This window comes from Delphinapterus leucas, chromosome X, assembly GCF_059928025.1.
Source record: "Delphinapterus leucas isolate spDelLeu-1000000601 "Yukka" chromosome X, BTC_Dleu_Yukka2, whole genome shotgun sequence".
In the NCBI taxonomy this organism is placed as follows: Eukaryota; Metazoa; Chordata; class Mammalia; order Artiodactyla; family Monodontidae; genus Delphinapterus; species Delphinapterus leucas.
The window spans coordinates 9,025,531-9,047,867 of NC_143150.1; positions in this window are offsets into that span (position 1 = coordinate 9,025,531).

Genomic DNA, 22,337 nt, shown 5'->3' on the forward strand with positions numbered 1-22,337 from the left:
ACGGGGCGCCTCACGCTGGTGCAACGTCACGCCGGCCTCTGCCGCCGCAGGCCCGCCCCGCACTCCGTGCCCCTCCCTCCCCCCCCCCCCCGGCCTGAGTGAGCCAGAGCCACCGAATGAGCGGCTCCTTTAACACCGTCGTGTCTGAGCGAAGACCAGAGGCCCTCCGGCGACCTACACGCAGAGGCGGGGCCAAATCCAAAGCTGAGTCCCTGGGAGCTGTGAGAACAAAGAAGAGAAAAGGAACTCTCTCCCAGCAGCCTCAGAAGCAGTGAATTAAAGTTCCACAATCAACTTGATGTACCCTGCATCTGTGGAATACATGAATAGACAACGAATCATCCCAAATTGAGGAGGTGGACTTTGAGTGCAAGATTTATGATTTTTTTCCCCTCTTCCTCTTTTTGTGAGTGTGTATGTGTATGCTTCTGTGTGAGATTTTGTGTGTATACGTTTGCTTTCACCATTTGTCCAAGGGTTCTATCCGTCCTTTTTTAATTTTTCTCTTAATAATTACTTTTTATTTTAATAACTTTATTTTATTTTACTTTATCTTCGTTCTTTCTTTCCTTCCTTCCCTCCTTTAGACAACAAATCATCCCAAATTGAGGAGATGGACTTTGAGAGCAAGATTTATGATTTTTACCCCTCTTCCTCTTTTTGTGAGTGTGTATGTATATGCTCCTGTGTGACATTTTGTCTGTATAGCTTTGCTTCCACCATTTGTCCTAGAGTTCTATCTGTCCGTTTTTTTTTTCTCTTAATAATTTTTTTATTTTAATAATTTTATTATATTTTATCTTATTTTATTTTACTTTATCTTCTTTCTTTCTTTTTATCTTTCCTTCCGTCCTTCCTTCCTCCCTCCCTCCCTCCATTCTTTCTTTCTTTCTTCTTCTACTAATTCTTTCTTTCTACTTTTTCTCCCTTTTATTCTGAGCCGTGTGGATGAAAGGCTCTTGGTGCTGCAGCCAGGAGTCAGCGCTGTGCCTATGAGGTGGGAGAGCCAACTTCAGGACACTGGTCCACAAGAGACCTCCCAGCTCCACATAATATCAAACGGCAGAAATCTCCCAGAGACCTCCATCTCAACACCAGCACCCAGCTTCACTCAAGGACCAGCAAGCTACAGTGCTGGACACCCTATGCCAAACAACTAGCAAGACAGGAACACAACCCCACCCATTAGCAGAGAGGCTGCCTAAAATCATAAGTCCACAGACACCCCAAAACACACCACCAGACGTGGACCTGCCCACCAGAAAGACAAGATCCAGCCTCATCCACCACAACACAGGCACTAGTCCCTTCCACCAGGAAGCCTACACAACCCACTGAACCAACCTTAGCCACTGGGCACAGACACCAAAAACAACGGGAACTACAAACCTGCAGCCTGCAAAAAGGAGACCCCAAACACAGTAAGATAAGCAAAATGAGAAGACAGAAAAACGCACAGCAGATGAAGGAGCAAGATAAAAACCCACCAGACCTAACAAATGAAGAGGAAATAGGCAGTCTACCTGAAAAAGAATTCAGAATAGTGATAGTAAATATGATCCAAAATCTTGGAAATAGAATAGACAAAATGCAAGAAACATTTAACAAGGACCCAGAAAAACTAAAGATGAAACAAACAACGATGAACAACACAATAAATGAAATGAAAAATACTCTAGTTGGGATCAATAGCAGAATAACTGAGGCAGAAGAACGGATAAGTGACCTGGAAGATAAAATAGTGGAAATAACTACTGCAGAGCAGAATAAAGAAAAAAGGATGAAAAGAACTGAGGACAGTCTCAGAGACCTCTGGGACAACATTAAACGCACTAACATTTGAATTATAGGGGTTCCAGAAGAAGAAGAGAAAAAGAAAGGGATTGAGAAAATGTTTGAAGAAATTAGAGTTGAAAACTTCCCTAATATGGGAAACGAAATAGTTAATCAAGTCCAGGAAGCACAGAGAGTCCCATACAGGATAAATCCAAGGAGAAATATGCCAAGACACATATTAATCAAACTGTCAAAAATTAAATACAAAGAAAACATATCAAAAGCAGCAAGGGAAAAACAACAAATAACACACAAGGGAATCCCCATAAGATTAACAGCTGATCTTTCAGCATAAACTCTGCAAGCCAGAAGGGACTGGCAGGACATGTTTAAGTGATGAAGGAGAAAAACCTGCAACCAAGATTACTCTACCCAGCAAGGATCTCATTCAGATTTGATGGAGAAATTAAAACCTTTACAGAAAACCAAAAGCTGAGAGAGTTCCGCACCACCAAACCAGCTCTACGACAACTGCTAAAGGAACTTCTCTAGGCCATAAACACAAGAGAAGGAAAAGACCTACACTAACGAACCCAAAACAATTTAAAAAATGGGAATAGGAACATGCATATCGATAATTACCTTAAATATAAATGGACTAAATGCTCCCACCAAAAGACACACATTGGCTGAATGGATACAAAAATAAGACCCATATATTTGCTGTCTACAAGAGACCCACTTCAGACCTAGAGACACATACAGACTGAAAGTAAGGGGATGGAAAAAGATATTTCTTGCAAATGAAAACCAAAAGAAAGCTGGAGTAGCAATTCTCATATCAGACAAAATAGACTTTAAAATAAAGACTATTAGAAGAGACAAAGAAGGACACTACATAATGATCAAGGGATCGATCCAAGAAGAAGATATAACAATTGTGAATATTTATGCACCCAGCATAGGAGCACCTCAATACATAAGGCAAATACTAACAGCCATAAAAGGGGAAATCAACAGTAACACATTCATAGTAGGGGACTTTAACACCCCACTTTCACCCATGGACAGATCATCCAAAATGAAAATAAATAAGGAAACACAAGCTTTAAATGATACATTGAACAAGATGGACTTAATTGATATTTATAGGACATTCCATCCAAAGACAACAGAATACACATTTTTCTCAAGTGCTCATGGAACATTCTCCAGGATAGATCGTATCTTGGGTCACAAATCAAGCCTTGGTAAATTTAAAAAAATTGAAATTGTATCAAGTATCTTTTCCAACCACAATGCTATGATACTAGATATCAATTACAGGAAAAGATCTGTAAAAAATACAAACACATGGAGGCTAAACAATACACTACTTAATAACGAAGTGATCACTGAAGAAATCAAAGAGGAAATCAAAAAATACCTAGAAAAAAACGACAATGGAGACACGACGACCCAAAATCTATGGGATGCAGCAAAAGCAGTTCTAAGAGGGAAGTTTATAGCAATACAATCCTACCTTAAGAAACAGGAAACATCTCGAATAAACAACCTAACCTTGCACCTCAAGCAATTAGAGAAAGAAGAACAAAAAAACCCCAAAGTTAGCAGAAGGAAAGAAATCATAAAAATCAGATCAGAAATAAATGAAAAGAAATGAAGGAAATGATAGCAAAGACCAATAAAACTAAAAGCCAGTTCTTTGAGAAGATAAACAAAATAGATAAACCATTAGCCAGACTCATCAAGAAAAAAAGGGAGAAGACTCAAATCAATAGAATTAGAAATGAAAAAGGAGAAGTAACAACTGACACTGCAGAAATACAAAAGATCATGAGAGATTACTACAAGCAACTCTATGCCAATAAAATGGACAACCTGGAAGAAATGGACAAATTCTTAGAAATGCACAACCTGCCAAGCCTGTATCAGGAAGAAATAGAAAATATGAACAGACCAATCACAAGCACTGAAATTGAAACTGTGATTAAAAATCTTCCAACAAACAAAAGCCCAGGACCAGATGGCTTCACAGGCGGATTCTATCGAACATTTAGAGAAGAGCTATCACCTATCCTTCTCAAACTCTTCCAAAATATAGCAGAGGGATGAAAACTCCCAAACTCATTCTACGACGCCACCATCACCCTGATACCAAAACCAGACAAGGATGTCACAAAGAAAGAAAACTACAGGCCAATATCACTGATGAACATAGATGCAAAAATCCTCAACAAAATACTAGTAAACAGAATCCAACAGCATATTAAACAGATCATACACCATGATCAAGTGGGCTTTATTCCAGGAATGCAAGGATTCTTCAATATATGCAAATCAATCAACGTGATACACCATATTAACAAATTGAAGGAGAAAAACCATATGATCATCTCAATAGATGCAGAGAAAGCTTTCGACAAAATTCAACACCATTTATGATAAAAACCCTGCAGAAAGTAGGCATAGAGGGAACTTTCCTCAACATAATAAAGGCCATATATGACAAACCCACAGCCAACATCATCCTCAATGGTGAAAAACTGAAAGCATTTCCACTAAGATCAGGAACAAGACAAGGTTGCCCACTCTCACCACTCTTATTCAACATAGTTTTGGAAGTTTTAGCCACAGCAATCAGAGAAGAAAAAGAAATAAAAGGAATCCAAATTGGAAAAGAGAAGTAAAGCTGTCCCTGTTTGCAGGTGACATGATACTATACATAGAGAATCCTAAAGATGCTACCAGAAAACTCCTAGAGCTAATCAATGAATTTGGTAAAGTAGCAGGATACAAAATTAATGCACAGAAATCTCTGGCATTCCTATACACTAATGATGAAAAATCTGAAAGTGAAATCAAGAAAACACTCCCATTTACCATTGCAACAAAAAGAATAAAATATCTAGGAATAAACCTACCTAAGGAGAAAAAAGACCTGTATGCAGAAAATTATAAGACACTGATGAAAGAAATTAAAGATGATACAAATAGATGGAGAGATATACCATGTTCTTGGATTGGAAGAATCAACATTGTGAAAATGACTATACTACCCAAGGCAATCTACAAATACAATGCAATCCCTATCAAACTACCAATGGCATCCTTCACAGAACTAGAACAAAAAACTTCACAAATTGTATGGAAACACAAAAGAACTCAAATAGCCAAAGCAGCCTTGAAAAAGAAAAACAGAGCTGGAGGAATCAGGCTCCTGGACTTCAGACTATACTACAAAGTTACAGTAATCAAGACAGTATGGTACTGGCACAAAAACAGAAAGATAGATCAATGGAACAGGATAGAAAGCCCAGAGATAAACCCATGCACATATGGTCCCCTTATCTTTGATAAAGGAGGCAGGAATGTACAGTGGAGAAAGGACAGCCTCTTCAATAAGTGGTGCTGGGAAAAGTGGACAGGTACATGTAAAAGTATGAGATTAGATCACTCCCTAACACCATACACAAAAATAAGCTCAAAATGGATTAAAGACCTAAATGTAAGGCCAGAAACTATCAAACTCTTAGAGGAAAACATAGGCAGAACACTCTATGACATAAATCACAGCAAGATCCTTTTTACCCACCTCCTAGAGAAATGGAAATAAAAACAAAAATAAACAAATGGGACCTAATGAAACTTCAAAGCTTTTGCACAGCAAAGGAAACCATAAACAAGACCAAAAGACAACCCTCAGAATGGGAGAAAATATTTGCAAATGAAGCAACTGACAAAGGATTAATCTCCAAAATTTATAAGCAGCTCATGTAGCTCAATAACAAGAAACAAACAACCCAATCCAAAAATGGGCAGAAGACCTAAGTAGACATTTCTCCAAAGAAGATATATAGACTGCCAACAAACACATGAAAGAATGCTCAACATCATTAATCATTAGAGAAATGCAAATCAAAACTACAGTGAGATATCACCTCACACCAGTCAGAATGGCCATCATCAAAAAATCTAGAAACAATAAATGCTGGAGAGGGTGTGAAGAAAAGGGAACGCTCTTGCACTGCTGGTGGGAATGTGAATTGGTACAGCCACTATGGAGAACAGTATGGAGGTTCCTTAAAAAACTACAAATAGCACTACCATATCACCCAGCAATCCCACTACTGGGCATATACCCTGAGAAAACCATAATTCAAAAAGAGTCATGTACCAAAATGTTCATTGCAGCTCTATTTACAATAGCCCAGAGATTGAAACAACCTATGTGTCCATCATCAGATGAATGGATAAAGAAGATGTGGCACGTATATACAATGGAATATTACTCAGCCATAAAAAGAAACAAAATTGAGCTATTTGTAATGAGATGGATAGACCTAGAGTCTGTCATACAGAGTGAAGTAAGTCATAAAGAGAAAGACAAATACCGTATGCTAACACATATATATGCAATTTAAGAAAAAAAAATGTCATGAGGAACCTAGTGGTAAGACAGGAATAAAGACACAAACCTACTAGAGAATGGACTTGAGGATATGGGGAGGGGGAAGGCTAAACTGTGACAAAGTGAGAGAGCGACATGTACATTTATACAATACCAAATGTAAAATAGATAGCTAGTGGGAAGCAGCCACATAGCACAGGGAGATCAGCTCCGTGCTTTGTGACCGCCTGGAGGGGTGGGATATGGAGGGTGGGAGGGAGGGAGACACAAGAGGGAAGAGATGTGGGAACATATGTATATGTATAACTGATTCACTTTGTTATAAAGCAGAAACTAACACACCATTGTAAAGCAATTATACTCCAATAAAGATGTAAAAAAACAAAAACAAAAACCTAATGCAGTTTGGGGAAGGGAACAAACAAGAAAACACTCATCATAGGGGAGGGACGGGCATAATTGCTGGACCAAAATCCGCTGGAGGAAGGGCACCTGTGACAGCATGAAAGTCACACCCCAGAGACCCAGGGACCTAAACTGGCCTGAAACTGAGCCTTAATCTGCACATTAAAGAAAGAATGGTCTCTCACCTGCCCCACCACCAGGCTAACAGGCATCAGTTAGAAGTAACAGTGGCATTCTGCTTGGGAACTGAGAGAAAGGAAAGTTCTCTGATGCCAAGCAGACATTAAAACAAAGATCTCTTGGCAAACCAGCCCCTACCCTAAACACAAGGTATTTCTTGAGGAAACTGAAGTCTGTAGTGCAGTGATGGTGACAATATCAAAAAACCACAAGCTCAGCCCAATTCCTAATTAGATTAACTCAAATCACCCTTAAAAAGAAAAACAATGCCTATTTCCAAACATAAAAACTATCTTAGTCTCTACTGTCACACATCATTTCCAGCTTTCAAAAACCGTTTTCTAAGGCATAAGAAAAGATAAGAGGAAAAAAACCTCCTAGGAGACAAAACAATCATCAGAGCCAAACTCAGATATGACACAACACAGACCTTGGAACTGACAAAAACATCCAAGAGCTATGGGACATATATAACAGTGTAACATAGGCATTATTGGGATTCTAGAATGAAATGAAAGAGAAAGACAGACACACACACACATGCACACACACGCACAGAGAGAGAGGGAGAGACAAAAGAGGCAGAAGACTGGCTGAGAATTTTTAAAAATTAATGACAGGACAGCAAACCACAGACCCAAGAAACTCAGAGAACCATAATCAGGATAAATCCCCAAAGGAAAAAAAATTGTCAGATACATGCATGAGTTGCAATTTTTTTTTCTCTAGCTTGCCTTTTTATTCTTTCAGTGTGTCTGATGCAAAACAAAATTTTTAGTTTTGTTGAAGTCCATGTTAAATTTTTCTTCTCTGTCTGCTTGTAAAAGGTTTATGGTTTTCATTTTACATTGAGATTTATGATCAATTTTGAGTTCATATTTGTACATATGAGATATGAATCAAAGTTCTTATTTCTGCATATGGATTCCAAATGTTCCAAAGCCATGTTTAAAAGACTGTCATTTCTCCAATGAATTGCCTTTGAATTTGCTCACACACAACTGGTCATATATCTATGAGTCAATCTTGTGACACCATGCTGTTTCATTGGTCCATGTTTTTATACCTTCACCACAACCACACTAACTTGAATATTGCAGCTTTATATTAAGACAAAATTGTATAGTATGATTTCTGCAAATTTATTCTTCATTTTAAAAAGTCTTAGCTATTGTAGTGCTTTTGTCTTTCCACATAAATTTTAGGATCAGCTTGGCAATATCTACAAAAAACCTTGGTGAAATTTTTAGTGTAATTATGTTAAACCTGTAGATTGATGTTAAACCTGTAGTATAATTATGTTAAACCTGGAGAACAGACGTCTGTTATGCTGAGCACGGTATGTCTCTCCATTTATTTGTTATCTTTAATTTCTTTCTTCAGTGTTTTGTAATTTTCAGCATATAGATCCTATGTATGTTCTCTTGGATTTATAAATGGTATTTTTCTGATTTCCAATTAATCCTTGCTGGAATATAGGAATATTTCTGATTTTTTGTGTGTTGCCTTTGTATCTCATGATACTACTAAACACACTTTTTAGTTCTAGGGTTTTTGTTTTTTGTAGATTCCTTGAGATTTTCTATGTAGAATTCTTGCCATTTACAAATAGAGACAGTTTTATTTCTTCCCGATAAATGTATGTCCATTTTATTTCCCTTCTTGCGTATTACACTGGGAAGAACTGGGAAGAAATGGAATGTTGAATGTGGACACCATTGCCTTGTTCCTGTTATTAAGGGGGAAAGAATGCACATATATATAATGCTAGCAGTAGGTTTTTGTAGATGTTCTTTATTAGCTTGAGAGAGTTCAATTCAATTTATGGTTTACTGATGACTATTAAGATTATTTCTCTCATAATAGAATGGTTCTAGTAGTTTGTGATTTTTAAAGGAATTGGTCCATTTCATCTGTGTCAAATTTATATGTGAGGAGCTGTTAATAATATTACCTTATTATCATTTTATTTTATGTGAGATCCATGATGTTACCCTTTCTTTTATTCCTGATATTATTTGTGTCTTCTCCCATTTAAAAATTTTTAGGTCTTGCTAGATGTTTATTGATTTCTTTGATATTTTACAAGAGAAAGCTTCGGGCTTCATTGTTTTCTCTATCTTTTGCTACAGATTTAATGGATTTGTTCTTATCTTTATTATTTCCTTCCTTGTATTGTTTTGGATTTATTTTGCTCTTCTTTTCCTAGTTTCTTAAGATAGAAGCTTAAAGTAATGTTTGGAACCTTTCTACTTTGCAAATATTAGCATTTAATTATATAAATTAAATGCTAAATAAAATAAAGCACTGTTTTACCTGCAATCCACAAATTTGGTATGTTGTATTTTATTGTCATTCTATGCATAATATTTTCTGATTTTACTCAAAACTTCCTCTTTGATACATTTATTTTTTAAATTTCCATGTGTTTGGAGATTTTCCCATTATCTTTTTGTTAGGTTTAATATAGATCAGAGTATGGTCTATCTTGGCAAATGCCAAACGTGACCTTGAAAAGAAGGTATATTCTGCTGTTGTTGGGTGGAATGTTCTATAAACATTCGACCTAATCAGATCCAGTCAGTTGCTAGTATTTTTTAGTTCTCCTATATATTTCTAGTTTTTTCTCTACTATTTACATCAGTTACTGAGGGAGGAGTGTTGGAGTCTCCAACTATAACTGTGGATTTGTCTAATTTACCTCTTTCAGATTTTATTTCATAAATTTCCATCACTTTCATAATTTGCATATACATTTAGGATCATTTTCTTTGTTGATTGAAACTTTTATTATTTTGTAGCAACCCTCTATATTCCTAGCAATTTTCTTTGCTCTGAAGGCTATTGTCTGAAATTAATATAGGCACTCTAACTTTCTTTTGATTAGTATACCTTTTAATCTACCTATATTATTATATTTGAAGTGGTCTCCTTGTAGACAGCATATAGCTGGGTCATTTTTAAATTCGTTCTGATAATCTCTGTCTTTTCATTGGTATATTTACGTAATTTACGTTTCATGTCATTAATGATATATTTGAATTTAGCTCTACCACTATATTATTTGCTTCCAGTTTGCTTTTTTTGTTGTGGTAAAATATATATAGCATAAATTTGGGATTTTAACTATTTTAAATGTACAATTCAGCAGCACTTGCTACATTTACACTGTTGTACAGCTGTCCTATTTGTTTCTAAAACATTTTTATCAACAAAAATGATAAACTCTGTAACAACCATTAAGGAATAACTCCCACTCCTTCCATCCCCTGATAACATCTAATCTACTTTCTGTCTCTATGAATTTGCCTATTTTACATATTTCATGTAAGTAAGTGGAATCATATAACATTTGTCCTTTTTTGACTGGCTTATTTCACCTAGTATAAAGTTTTCAAGGTTCAACCATGTAGTAGCATGTATCAGAACTTCATTCCTTTTTATGCCAGAGTGATATTCCCTTGTTTGTTTATACCACATTTTGTTTATCCATTCTTCTGTTGATGGATATTTGCCTTGTTTCTACCTTTTAGATCTTGTGAAAAATGCTGCAATGAGCATTGGCATACAAGTATCTCTTTGAGACTGTTTTCATTTATTTTTGGTATATATGTAGGTGTGAAATCGCTGGGTGATACAGGAATCTATGTTAAGTTTTTTGAGGAACTGTCAAACTGTTTCTGCAGTGTTTGCATCATTTTACACTCCCTCCAGCAATGTACAAGGGTTCCAATTTCTCCACATTCTTGCTAACACTTATTATTTTCAAATTTTTTGTTGTAGTCATCCTTATAAGTATGAAGTGGTATGTACTATGATTTTGATTTGCATTTCCATAATTACTAAAATTTTTGAGCATCTTTTCATGTGCTTGTTTTCCAGTGCATATCTTCTTTGTAGAAATACCTATTTCAATTCTTTGCTTGTTTTTTTTAAGTTGTGGTGTTTTTTTGTTGTTGAGTTTTAGTTCTTTATATAATCTGGATATTAAACTCTTATTAGATATATGATTTTCAAATATTTTCTCCCATTCTTTAGATTGTCTTTTCACTTTCTTGATAGTGTCCTTGAATGTAAAACATTTTTTGATGTTGATGAAGGCAAGTTTATTTTTTCTTTTGTTGCTGATGCTCTTTGTATTATATCTAAGAATCGATTGCCAAATCCAAATTCATGGATGTTACCCTTATGTTTTCTTCTAAGAGTTTCATGGCTTTAGCATTCATATTTATATTTTGATCCATTTTGAGTTAATTTTGGTATATGGTATGAAATAGTTGTTTAACTTCATTCTTTTGCATGTGGAAATCCAGTTGTTGCAACACCATTTATTGAAAAGATTGTTTTTTCCCCCATCAAATGGACTTGGCACTCTGGTGAAAAATCAGTTAGTCAGATCGTTCTCTTTGTTCTTCATATCCATACCATTTCATGCCTTCTTTTGGGTTATTTGAACATATTTTAATATTCCATTTTAAATGATCTATTGTTTTTGGCTATATCTCTGTGTGTATATATATTTTTTTAATAGACAGACTCAGGATTACCATACACATAATTAACTTTTCAAATAATTAACTTTTTACTTAGAATCATCATTTTATCATTTCATGTGGAATGTAGAATCTTTGCCACCATGTAGCTACCTTTGCTATTGCCCCTTTATGTTATAATTTTCTTATATATTACACCTACATACATTAAAAAAATCCATTAGACAATGTTAACATTTGTACTGTCAAATACCAAATAGTTTTTAAAAACTCATGATGTAGCTTTTCTTGCAAAATAAAGTTGGTTATCTCAAAATGAATCTGTATTTTTGTGTATCCATGAAATGGAAATGAATGTATCATTATAATGCAATTACTCTTGTACTTTGTTATTACATCTGTAATGATAAATTCAACCCAATAAAGGAAATTTCATAAACTGTATCATTGTATTATATGCAAAGAAAATAAACTCCGTAATTGAAATGCAGCATTCTCATTAATATTCATACATTTAAAACTGAATTCTTTTTTTGTTGTTGTTAGTTGCTTATTATAATTGATTTATTGTACAGAAACTAGAAGTTTTCCTTTTGACCACTAGGTAGAGCTGTGATATTAATGTAGTAAACAAGAGCCACTAAATCTATTGAAAACTTGATAGTTGTCTTATATACATGCATTGCTTTGCCTCTAGATGTTTTATTTCCAGACCTGTTTAACTAGGCTCTGAAAAGACATTTAATTTTTTCCTTTGTCATATAAAGCATGAGTTAGAAATTCCCTTACCTCAAAGCATGTCACTCAATGTTTTGTCCATAGCTCACTGCGGAAATGAGATGAGAATCAATTGGTTCTCCTCTAAGAAGCTCTAAAGTCAAAGAAGTAACTTTGGACCAATTTAAGGAATAATTAATAATTCCTAATTATTTGTGTCAGTGACCAGATTTATTAGACTGGTTGAGATAAAACTGTTTTCATTAAATCATAATCTAATCTTTGAGAAAATTCAATTGAAACATTACTAGTGTTGACCATAAGCATATTTAGCAGCTTCCTGAGATAGGAGCAAATGGTCTTCGCCAAAGGCATCAACTTCTTTATGTGTTTATTGATCCCCTGTGTAGGAACTAAGGGAAAAGACCTAACTATTCCCTCTCATAGAAGAATTGACAAGCACTCTTGGGCTAAGGACCTCTAGGTCTGAAAATAGTTCAGAACTAGGGCTGGAGAATCCAAGTAAACCCTCACACATGGCATAATCATTCTCCCTGCCTGGAGGGGAATTTCCATGGTTTCTACTGCTCAAACTATAAAGACCAAAATTAGGAAAAATTATTTTCTATATTTTTTAAAGTATAAGGCAAAGTGCACATGTATAGTTATCCCTTCAAAATTATATTCCAAAATTGGCAAGAAGTTTGATTGAATAATTAAAGTACCTGAAAATGTAGGCAAGACACCAAATTTTATGGAAGGTTGATCACAAATATATTTCAACATGAAGAAAAATGTACATATCAAATCAATTGGGTGGTGGGGCTATGGAGTTGTTTATTTTTACTCTCTATTTTTCTAACATTTAAAATATGTGCTTAATTTTGAACTGGGACAAATACACTTTGAAAAAACAAAGGAAAATGGAACAAGAGAAAATTTATATATGTAAAAATTATCCACATTATTAGATCATCAATCTTCCTTACATTAAGGACAAATAGTACCATTCAACATTCAAAAACAAAAGCAAGATACATTTTTGCCCAGAGATACTGCAATTTTCAAATAGGATGAAAAGAGTTAGTGAGTATTTGCTAGTGGGCTCCCTCATTGATTTTCATCTGGAGACTAACGGATAAGTTCTTGTCCACTCTACTAGTACTTATATAGTTGGACATAGACTGAACACTGTCATGGAGCATGGAAAAAACATTCATCTAATCCTATGGATTAGAAGGTACACACCAAAGCACACAAACAGAGAAGCTAAATGGCATGCTGATTCAAATAACTAAGGGCAACATTATTTCTGAGTTAAGATAGCAGTATAAGCATGAGCATAATTACACAACTCCCTACTCCTAAAATGATCATTGATCAACTACGTAAATATACAAATGGGAAAAACAAAATTCATCAACAGTGAAAACCGAGTAGGTGTTCCACACCAGAAGGTCCTATTAGAGAGCCATGGAGTACATGGAAGGAACCCAGAGAAGTAACCTATTTTGACAGAAAGTGATATTTCCAGGAAGTAAGTTGTAGGAGTCCCTTTCAGAACTGACACCAATATCCTGTAACTTATAGTTATGGCTGACATTATATGTGACTGAATAAAAAGGCAGACCAACGAGCTGTTAGGAGATGCAACAACTGGGTTTCTTCTCACCTCTGGATATGGGTATCTTTGTGATTCCATACTGATGTAAGGCAACATCTAGGTGTTCTTCTAAATCAAGGGAATAGACCAAGTCTTGGAGAACAAGACTCAGTTGTGGAAAAATTGGAGAGGGTCTTGCCCTACATAACCTTACCCTATTGGTGGCTCAGAGCAGAAGCTTTGAGGTAGTGATACCAATTGTTGACCTGGTATCACTGATTTTGTTTAGTTTTCTTTGATGAGGTCACAGGCGCAGGTTGGGAGAGAGAAGGCGTTATACTCAGAGCAAGGACCATGGGCTTTTGGTTCACTTCTCTTTATGTAACTGACTTGTACCCTCGTGACCTGCTCAGACACAATCACATAAATTCCACTTCCATTTGATAATGGAGTGCTGCTGTGTCCGCCCAGATTTATAGCTTGGTGGGTCCGAGAGCGTACAGTTATGTGTAGCTCAGGCTGCCTGGTAAATTGGTGTCCCATCGTCAAGAATTCAGTCTCTACTTAGGCCCAGTAGCAAACCAAGAGCTGTTTCTCAAAAGGAGTTACCTGTGGATGATGGTAGGGCCTTGTTCTAAGATTCTAAAGGCCTGCACTGTGATTGACCTTTAGGGGCCTGTCAAAGGCTCCAAACAACATCCCTCTCTGCACTGATACTTCAAGGGCCATTGCATCTTCTGGATCATGTGGCCCAAGTGGCAGAGCAGCCCGGACCTGGTGCAGAACCTTCTCTTGCTCTGGGCCCTACTCAAAATGAGCAGCTCTTCTGGTCATACTGTAATAGGCTGGAGTGGCACACCCACGAGAGGAAGGTTTTGCCTCCAAGCCCAAGGAGGCTTACTAGGCATTGTGCCTCCTCTTTGGTTGCATGAAGGGCCAGATGCAACAACTTATCTTTCACCTTAGAAGGGATTTCTCACATGGTCCGCACCACTGGCTCCCTAGAAATTTCACTGAAGTAGAAGGCCCCTGAATTTCAGTCAGATTTATCCTCCACTCTCTGACATGCAACTATCTTAACAGTTAAGTGTCGTTGCGATTTCTTGCCCACAAGTTCCAATCGGCATAATGTCATCAATGTGATGGTCCAGTATGATACTGTCTAGAGAAGAAAGGTGATCAAGATCTCTAGGAACCAGGGAGTGATGTCACCAAGATGGTGGAGTAGGAGACCCCAGCCTCCATCCACCCACAAAGATCAACATTAGACAGCTATCCCGTGAAAGAAAATACACGTGGGAGAGATCAGGAGTGAATTTAAGGAGCTTCAGCAACAAAGTGGAACAAAAAATCCTGAGAAGAACTGCACAATAAGGGTAAGAACAGCTTCACTTTGCCTGCATCTTCCTGTTCCCCAGGTCAGCAGTGCCCAGCACCAAGAATGAACCCTCAGGCTCAACAGTTCCCCTGCTGGGAAAAGGACAGCGGGTGAGTGACCCACTTCCCCAGCCTTTCATGGCACTGGTCAAAGGACTCACTTCAGTGTCCCCTCACCCAAAGACCAGCAAAGCTGAGACATTTAGGAACAAGGAAGAAGGGCGGGGGTAACCAGTATCAGCCAGGCAGCGGGAGGGTGGTTCCCAATGCCCTGCTCTGCAGACGACCCCGGCAGCCTGTGCTGCTATGCACCTCGACAGCCCTTGTGGACGTTGCAGACCCACTCAGCCTTAATCACTGAGGACCTCACCACAGACCCCAGCTGACCGTTCTGCGGAAGACCCCAGCAGCCTTCGCCACTGTAGAAACCAATGGCCAGCACAGCAGCCGTGGAACCCCTGCCGATTAGCCGCTGAGGTTTTCACCGCACCAACCGGCTTGGCATTTGCAGAACCAGCTGCCGGAATCCCTCCTGCTCCGTTCCCTCCCCTTCCACTGGAGCCCGGGATCCACGCCGGCAGCCAGGTGCAGCCTCCGCAGCGATGAGTGTGCAAAAGGTCAGCCTAGCCCCCGGGCTGAGAGCCAAGGTCACAGAGCTGCTTGTGGACCTGGATCCTGCCCTGGGTCCCATCCCTGGCCCACACCGTTGGGCTCACCTGAAGCCAGCAGCTGCGGCTGTGCACCTGCGCTCTGCTGGCCGCCTGCATCACTGCAGAGGGACCCAGCCCTGCCACTAGCCCCGGCCCTCACCACTCGGTGTGTATACACACTGTGCGTGTGTGTGTGTGTGTGTGCAGCCTGCCCTCCCGCTACACAGGAGCCTGCAGCTGCCTCCACCCCCACCCCTGCAGCTGAGGGTGTGCTCCTCACCAGCTCTGGCCACCACTTAGCTTGGGACCTGCAGGTACTGCGGTGGACCCCAGACTTCCCGGCAGCAGCTGAGAACCCCCCACAGAGCTTGCCAAGGATCACGCAGTAGGTGATGTCGTGGGCCCCAGCGGCCTGAGCTGATGAGACATCAGGACCAAGCGGACATGGAGCCACCGCACGCCGGTGTACTTGGTACCCTGCACTACTGGCCTTGGGGCCACGGCTCGCTCCAGACAGCCTCCACCCGCGGGCGAAGGTCTTTCCTTACCGAAGTCAAATATCATTTGAATATAATTTTAAGGTCTAATTTGAAGGGAAGATTAATCATGGGGACACATTTTAAACCCTAGGGCAACAACTCAATAGCGTATGGCTTGGCAAACTTTCTTTAAAAGGCCAGATACTAAATATTTTAGACTTCCGGGCCATGTAATTCTATTCAACTACATACTCTGCTTTTGTAGTGTTATATATGTAAAGGAACGGGCTTAACTGTGTTCCAATAAAACCTCATTTATGTAGAAACAGACAGCTGGTCCATGGGCCACAGCTTGTTGACCTCTGCTTAATGGTGGAGATTAAATGAAATAAAAATAGTCCAAAAGAAAGCATAAAGAGAGTAAAAATAATACATAGAGTAGGTGTAATAAAAAGACAGCTACTAGCAAGATGGTAGATTTTAATCCAACCATAATGATAATGTCATTAAGTATAAAGTTCCTAAAACACAAAGTAAAATATAGGCTGGATTTCAAAAGGCAAGACATAGATATAGGTTCTATACAAGAAATCCTTTTCAAATAAAGATAGATATATTAAAAGTAAAAGGATGGAAAATGTATAGCACTAAAAATCTAAAGAATGATGCAGTAGCTATATTAATCAGACAAAGTAGACTTCAGAATGAGGAATATTACCAGAGATAAAAAGAGATATTAACCTATTTATTAAAGGATTAGTCCTCCAAGACGTCATTCTAAGTGTGTGTGCTTCAAATAATAGATCCGATAGAAGAAATAGGCAAATCCACAACTTTATTTGGAGACTTCAACATTCCTTTTCTAGTTATAGATGCAACAGTTAGAAGGAAAGTCAGTAAGGATGTAGATGGCCTGAATGACACTCAACCACTTTTCTCTAATTGACATTTATAGAACACTTCAGCCAACAACATCAGAATATACATTTACTCAAGTGTACATAGAACATTTGTCAGTATAGATAATATTCTGAGCTATAAGAAAAGCTCAATGAATTTAAAAGAATTCAAATCATGCAAAATATTATTACTGACAACAAAAGAATGAAAATAGAATTCCAAAATGGACAAAAATCAAGAAAATACTCAGATACTTGGAAAAATAAATGACACACCTCAAAATAACCGGAGGCAGGGCTTCCTTGGTGGCGCAGTGGTTGAGACTCCGCCTGCAGATGCAGGGGACTCGGGTTCGTGCCCCGGTCCGGGAAGATCCCACATGCCACGGAGCGGCTGGGCCCGTGAGCCATGGTCGCTGGGCCTGCGCGTCCGGAGTCTGTGCTCCGCAACGGGGGAGGCCACAGCGGTGAGAGGCCCGCATATCGCAAAAAAAAAAAAAAAAAAAAAAAAAAAATAACCGGAGGCAAAGAAGAAATCAAAAGGAAAATTAGAAAGCATTTTGGGAATGAATGAAAAGGAAAACACAACATATCAACATTTGTGAGCGATTCACCCAAGGCAGTAATTAATTAAAATTTTTAAAGCATTAACTAACACACCATTGTAAAGCAATTATACCCCAATAAAGATGTTTAAAAAAAAAATTTTAAAGCATTAAAGTCCTACATAAAAATATCTGAAAACTTGATCAAAAGTTCCACCTTAAGAAACTACAAAAGTAAGAACAAATTAAACCCAGATAAGCAGAAGGAAGTAAATAATAAAAATAAGAGCATAAATCAACAAAATTGCAAAATTCGTAACTCAAAATATTAACTGCATATAGCAAAATAATTTGTATGGCACATATTAATTTGTACTTATATGTATGCCAGATGCCTGCAATGATTTCTGTTAGACTCTTAGTTCTCCAAAACCAGCCCCTGTCATCTGAGCAGAGGTGACTATAACTGAAGTCAATCTCACTAAATGGTGCTCACAAAAGGTATGCAAATTCATTTAATCATCCTGCTTCACTCAAAATCCTCACACACAGGTGCAATCTAACTCCTGCTTCAGTATTCAGAAGAAAAAAATGGACAAACTCCATCACTAGCAACTGACCTCTGCAGAACTCAACTTCTCCATTCATAAAACAGTTATTTGCCAGAGTGCAATTATTGACTTGTCAAGTCAATACTATAAATTGTTAAAAAGTAAATTAATTATTTAAATAAAATATATGTTCAGGGACAATGTTGGAACACTGTTTGGCTTCTGAGATTTAGAAGAAAGGTTGAAGTATAATTAACAAAAGACTATTTCTTAATATTTCTCCCCAGGATTACTTTCTCATGGATTTGCATGAAAGGACATTTATGGCAAAAAAAAAATTATTAAAAATATATTATTAAAGCAAATCCAAATATTATGGAAATTGCCAAATTTTCTGAAGTATTGAATTCCATAAGTGCAACCGTGAAATCAGAACAAATTGTTCTAGAATTCCAGGTGTATGTTTTGTTTTCAGGGAGAGAACGAATGCCCTTAAAACGCTAATAAATTCAAAACTGCTGTTACATCTCTTTTAATTAATGTTTTAATTTACACAACTATCAGTGAAGGAGAAAGTAGAAAATAGAAATCATGCTAATGAAATCAAATGAGTATATTTCAACAATAAAAGAGAAAACATTAATATTTGTGACTTTAATCCATTGCAAACTACAATTAGTTGATTCTCCTCTAAACTATGCTGAATATTGCATACAAATTAAACCATTTACAGATTATGCCTACAGCAAGTAAGCATGCTTAGGTTAACATGTTTGACAAACTATCTCAAATGTAATCGTTTGCAAGATTGTTTCATGTGATTTTTAAGAGTTTGCAAATCACAATATATAACATTTGCTAGCATAAAAATAAAGTTTTTATTAATTACCAAAAAAATAAAACTAAGTGAAAGCAAACTTGCAAAGCTTTGTCTTGAAAACACCAGAGGAAGATTATTATTATTATTGAAATATATTCATTTGCTTTGGCTCCTCCTGACTGCTTATAGCAAAAATTGAGAAAAGAGAAATGACTTAAAGATGGAATTGTTAAACAAAAAGGAAGCAGAATTTCACCTCACACAAGTCAGAATGGCTATCATCAAAAAACCTACAAGTCGGGCTTCCCTGGTGGCACAGTGGTTGAGAGTCCGCCTGCCGATGCAGGGGACACGGGTTCGTGCCCCGGTTTGGGAGGATCCCACATGCCGCGGAGCGGCTGGGCCCGTGAGCCATGGCCGCTGAGCCTGCACGTCCGGAGCCTGTGCTCTGCAACGGGAGAGGCCACAACAGTGAGAGGCCCGCGTACTGCAAAACAAAAAAAAAAACCTGCAAGTAATAAATATTGGAGAGGGTGTGGAGAAAAGGGAACCCTCCTACACTGTTGGTGAGAATGGAAATTGGTGTGGCCACTGTGGAGAACAGTATGGAGGTTCCTTTAAAAAACTGAAAATGTGAGTCAGCAATCCCACTCCTGGGTATATATCTAGAAAAAATGAAAACTCTAATTCAAAAAGATACATGCACCCCAGTGTTCATAGCAGCACTATTTACAATAGCCAAGGTATGGAAGCAAAGCAAGTGCCCATCAACAGACGACTGGCTTAAGAAGATGTAGTGTACACACACACACACACACACACACACACACACAATGGAATATTACTCAGCCATAAAATGATGAAAGGGGCTTCCCTGGTGGCGCAGTGGTTGAGAATCTGCCTGCTAATGCAGGGGACACGGGTTCGAGCCCTGGTCTGGGAAGATCCCACATGCCGCGGAGCAACTAGGCCCGTGAGCCACAACTGCTGAGCCTGCGCGTCTGGAGCCTGTGCTCCGCAACAAGAGAGGCCGCGATAGTGAGAGGCCCACGCACCGCGATGAAGAGTGGCCCCCACTTGCCACAACTAGAGAAAGCCCTCACACAGAAACGAAGACCCAACACAGCAAAAATAAATAAATTAATTAATAAACTCCTACCCCCAACATCTTAAAAAAAAAAGATGAAAGACTGCCATCTGCAGCAACACGGATAGACCTAGAGAATATTATACTTAGTGATGTATGTCGGACAGAGAAAGACAAATACTGTATGATATCACTTATATATGGAATCTAAAAATAATACAAATGAATCTATATATAAAACAAAATAGACTCACAGACATAGAAAACACACTTATGGTTACCAAAAGGGAGAGAGAGTGGGAGCAGAGAAGTTAGGGGTATGGGATTAACAGGTAAAAACTGCCATACATAAAATAGATAAGCAACAAGGATTTACTGTATAACACAGGGAATTATATTCAGTATCTTGTAATAACCTATAATGGTAATTATAATCAGAAAAAAAATAACTGAACCTCTTTGCTATACACCTGAAACTAACACAATATTGTAAATCAACTATACGTCAATTTTTTTAAAAAAAAGAAGCAGAATGTAAATATTTGGAAAATTCTCAGCCTATCCATATTGCAAAAAATGAGAACACTAAGGGTGTGGCCAAGTGACCATTTGATAGGAAAATCAGTCTGAGTATAATCTGCATACTTTATCAGCAACCCCAGGAGGAAATCTGCCATTTTTGAACTGAAAGGAAAGGAGATGAGAAGGAATGAAGGAAGACTGTTGAACTTCTTGGCTTTTACAGGATAGGACCATAGAGGTATATGGCTGAGCATGTGTGCTATTCTTCAAAAAAAGAGAATGACCCTGAAAATGATTCAGAGATCATTAGGGCTGCCTCCTCAGTTTCAAAAGGGGGGAAGGGGCTTTGCTTATACAAAAAAGGCAAAACAACTGTTCCAGTGTGCCCAGAAGACAGGATTGCCGCCCCAGTGGGCCTGAAGGGCAAAGCATGGAGCCAAAGGAAATTATTCTAGAGCCTTAAGTTCTCATGGAGTTTGTCTTGCTAGATTTTGGACTTGCTTAGGACCCATCACTCCTTCCTTCTTTCCTATTTCTCCCTTTTGAAATGGGACTGTCTATCTTATGCCTGCCCCAGCATTGTATTTTGGAAACATAATTTGTTTTGTTTCTTATATTCACAGCTGGAGAGGAATTTTGTCTCAGGATGACTCTTACCTTGAGTCTCACCCATATCTGATTTAAATGACATTTAGATGGGCCTTTGAACTTCAGACTTTAGAGTTGATACTGGAACAAGTTAAGACTTTTGGGGGTTGGGGGGTGGAATCAATGTATTTTGCATGCTAGAAGCACATGAATTTGGGGAGGACAGGGGCAGAATGTTACAAACTGAATGTCTGAGTGTCCTCCAATTCATATGTTGAAACACTACACTCCAGTGTAATAGCATTAGGAGGTGAGGCCTTTGGGAGGTAATTAGTATTAGATGAGGGCAGAGCCCTCATGAATGGGAATAGTGCCCTTTCAAAGAGTTACTGGAGTTTGCTTCCCCTCTCTGCTCTCCACCATGTGAAGATTCAGTAAGTCAGCAGTCTGCAACCTGGAACAGGGCCTTCACTCAAACCTAGCCATGCTGGCACTCTGATCTCAGACTTCCGGCCTCCAGAACTATAAGAAATAAATTTTCTGTTGTTTAGAAGCCACCTAGTCCATGGCATTTTTCTTATAGCAGCCCAAACGGACCTGTATTTACAACAAGAAAAAAGTTGGACAATCTGAAAATCAATGATTTTTCCCTTAGATCCATCAGAAAACTGAGTTGAGAGTCATCCAGAAGTCTGGAAGGACAGGCGAATCCAGAGTCACAGCCAATATCTGCTTACCTAGAATAGAAGCCACTGTGACCATAAACTGGTAAGAACACTAAAATGGTAATTTTGATGAATTTCTGTTGGCTTGCCACTAACAAATGATCAATCAATGGCAACTAAATTTATGTCTATTTTTTTATGCTGTATACATTCATATTATAGATACATAGGGGTTATATTAAACCAGTCCCAATTATTTGCTTCAAATACTTCAGTATTGAAGAAACTGCAGTGATCATCCCTGCACATAATTTTTGGGCACATGAATAGTTATCTTCTTTAAAAACATCTGTAAGTGAAATATTTAATTCAAAGAGTATTCTTTTTTTGACATATAATTCATACACCATGAAATTCATCCTTTTACAATGTATAATTCAGTGGGTTTTAGTACGGTCACATGGTTGTGATACCATCCCACTATTTAACTCTGGAACACTTTCCTCTCTACAAAAAAGAAACCCCACTCCCACTAGCAGTCATTATTTGTGATAGTCAAATATTCATAT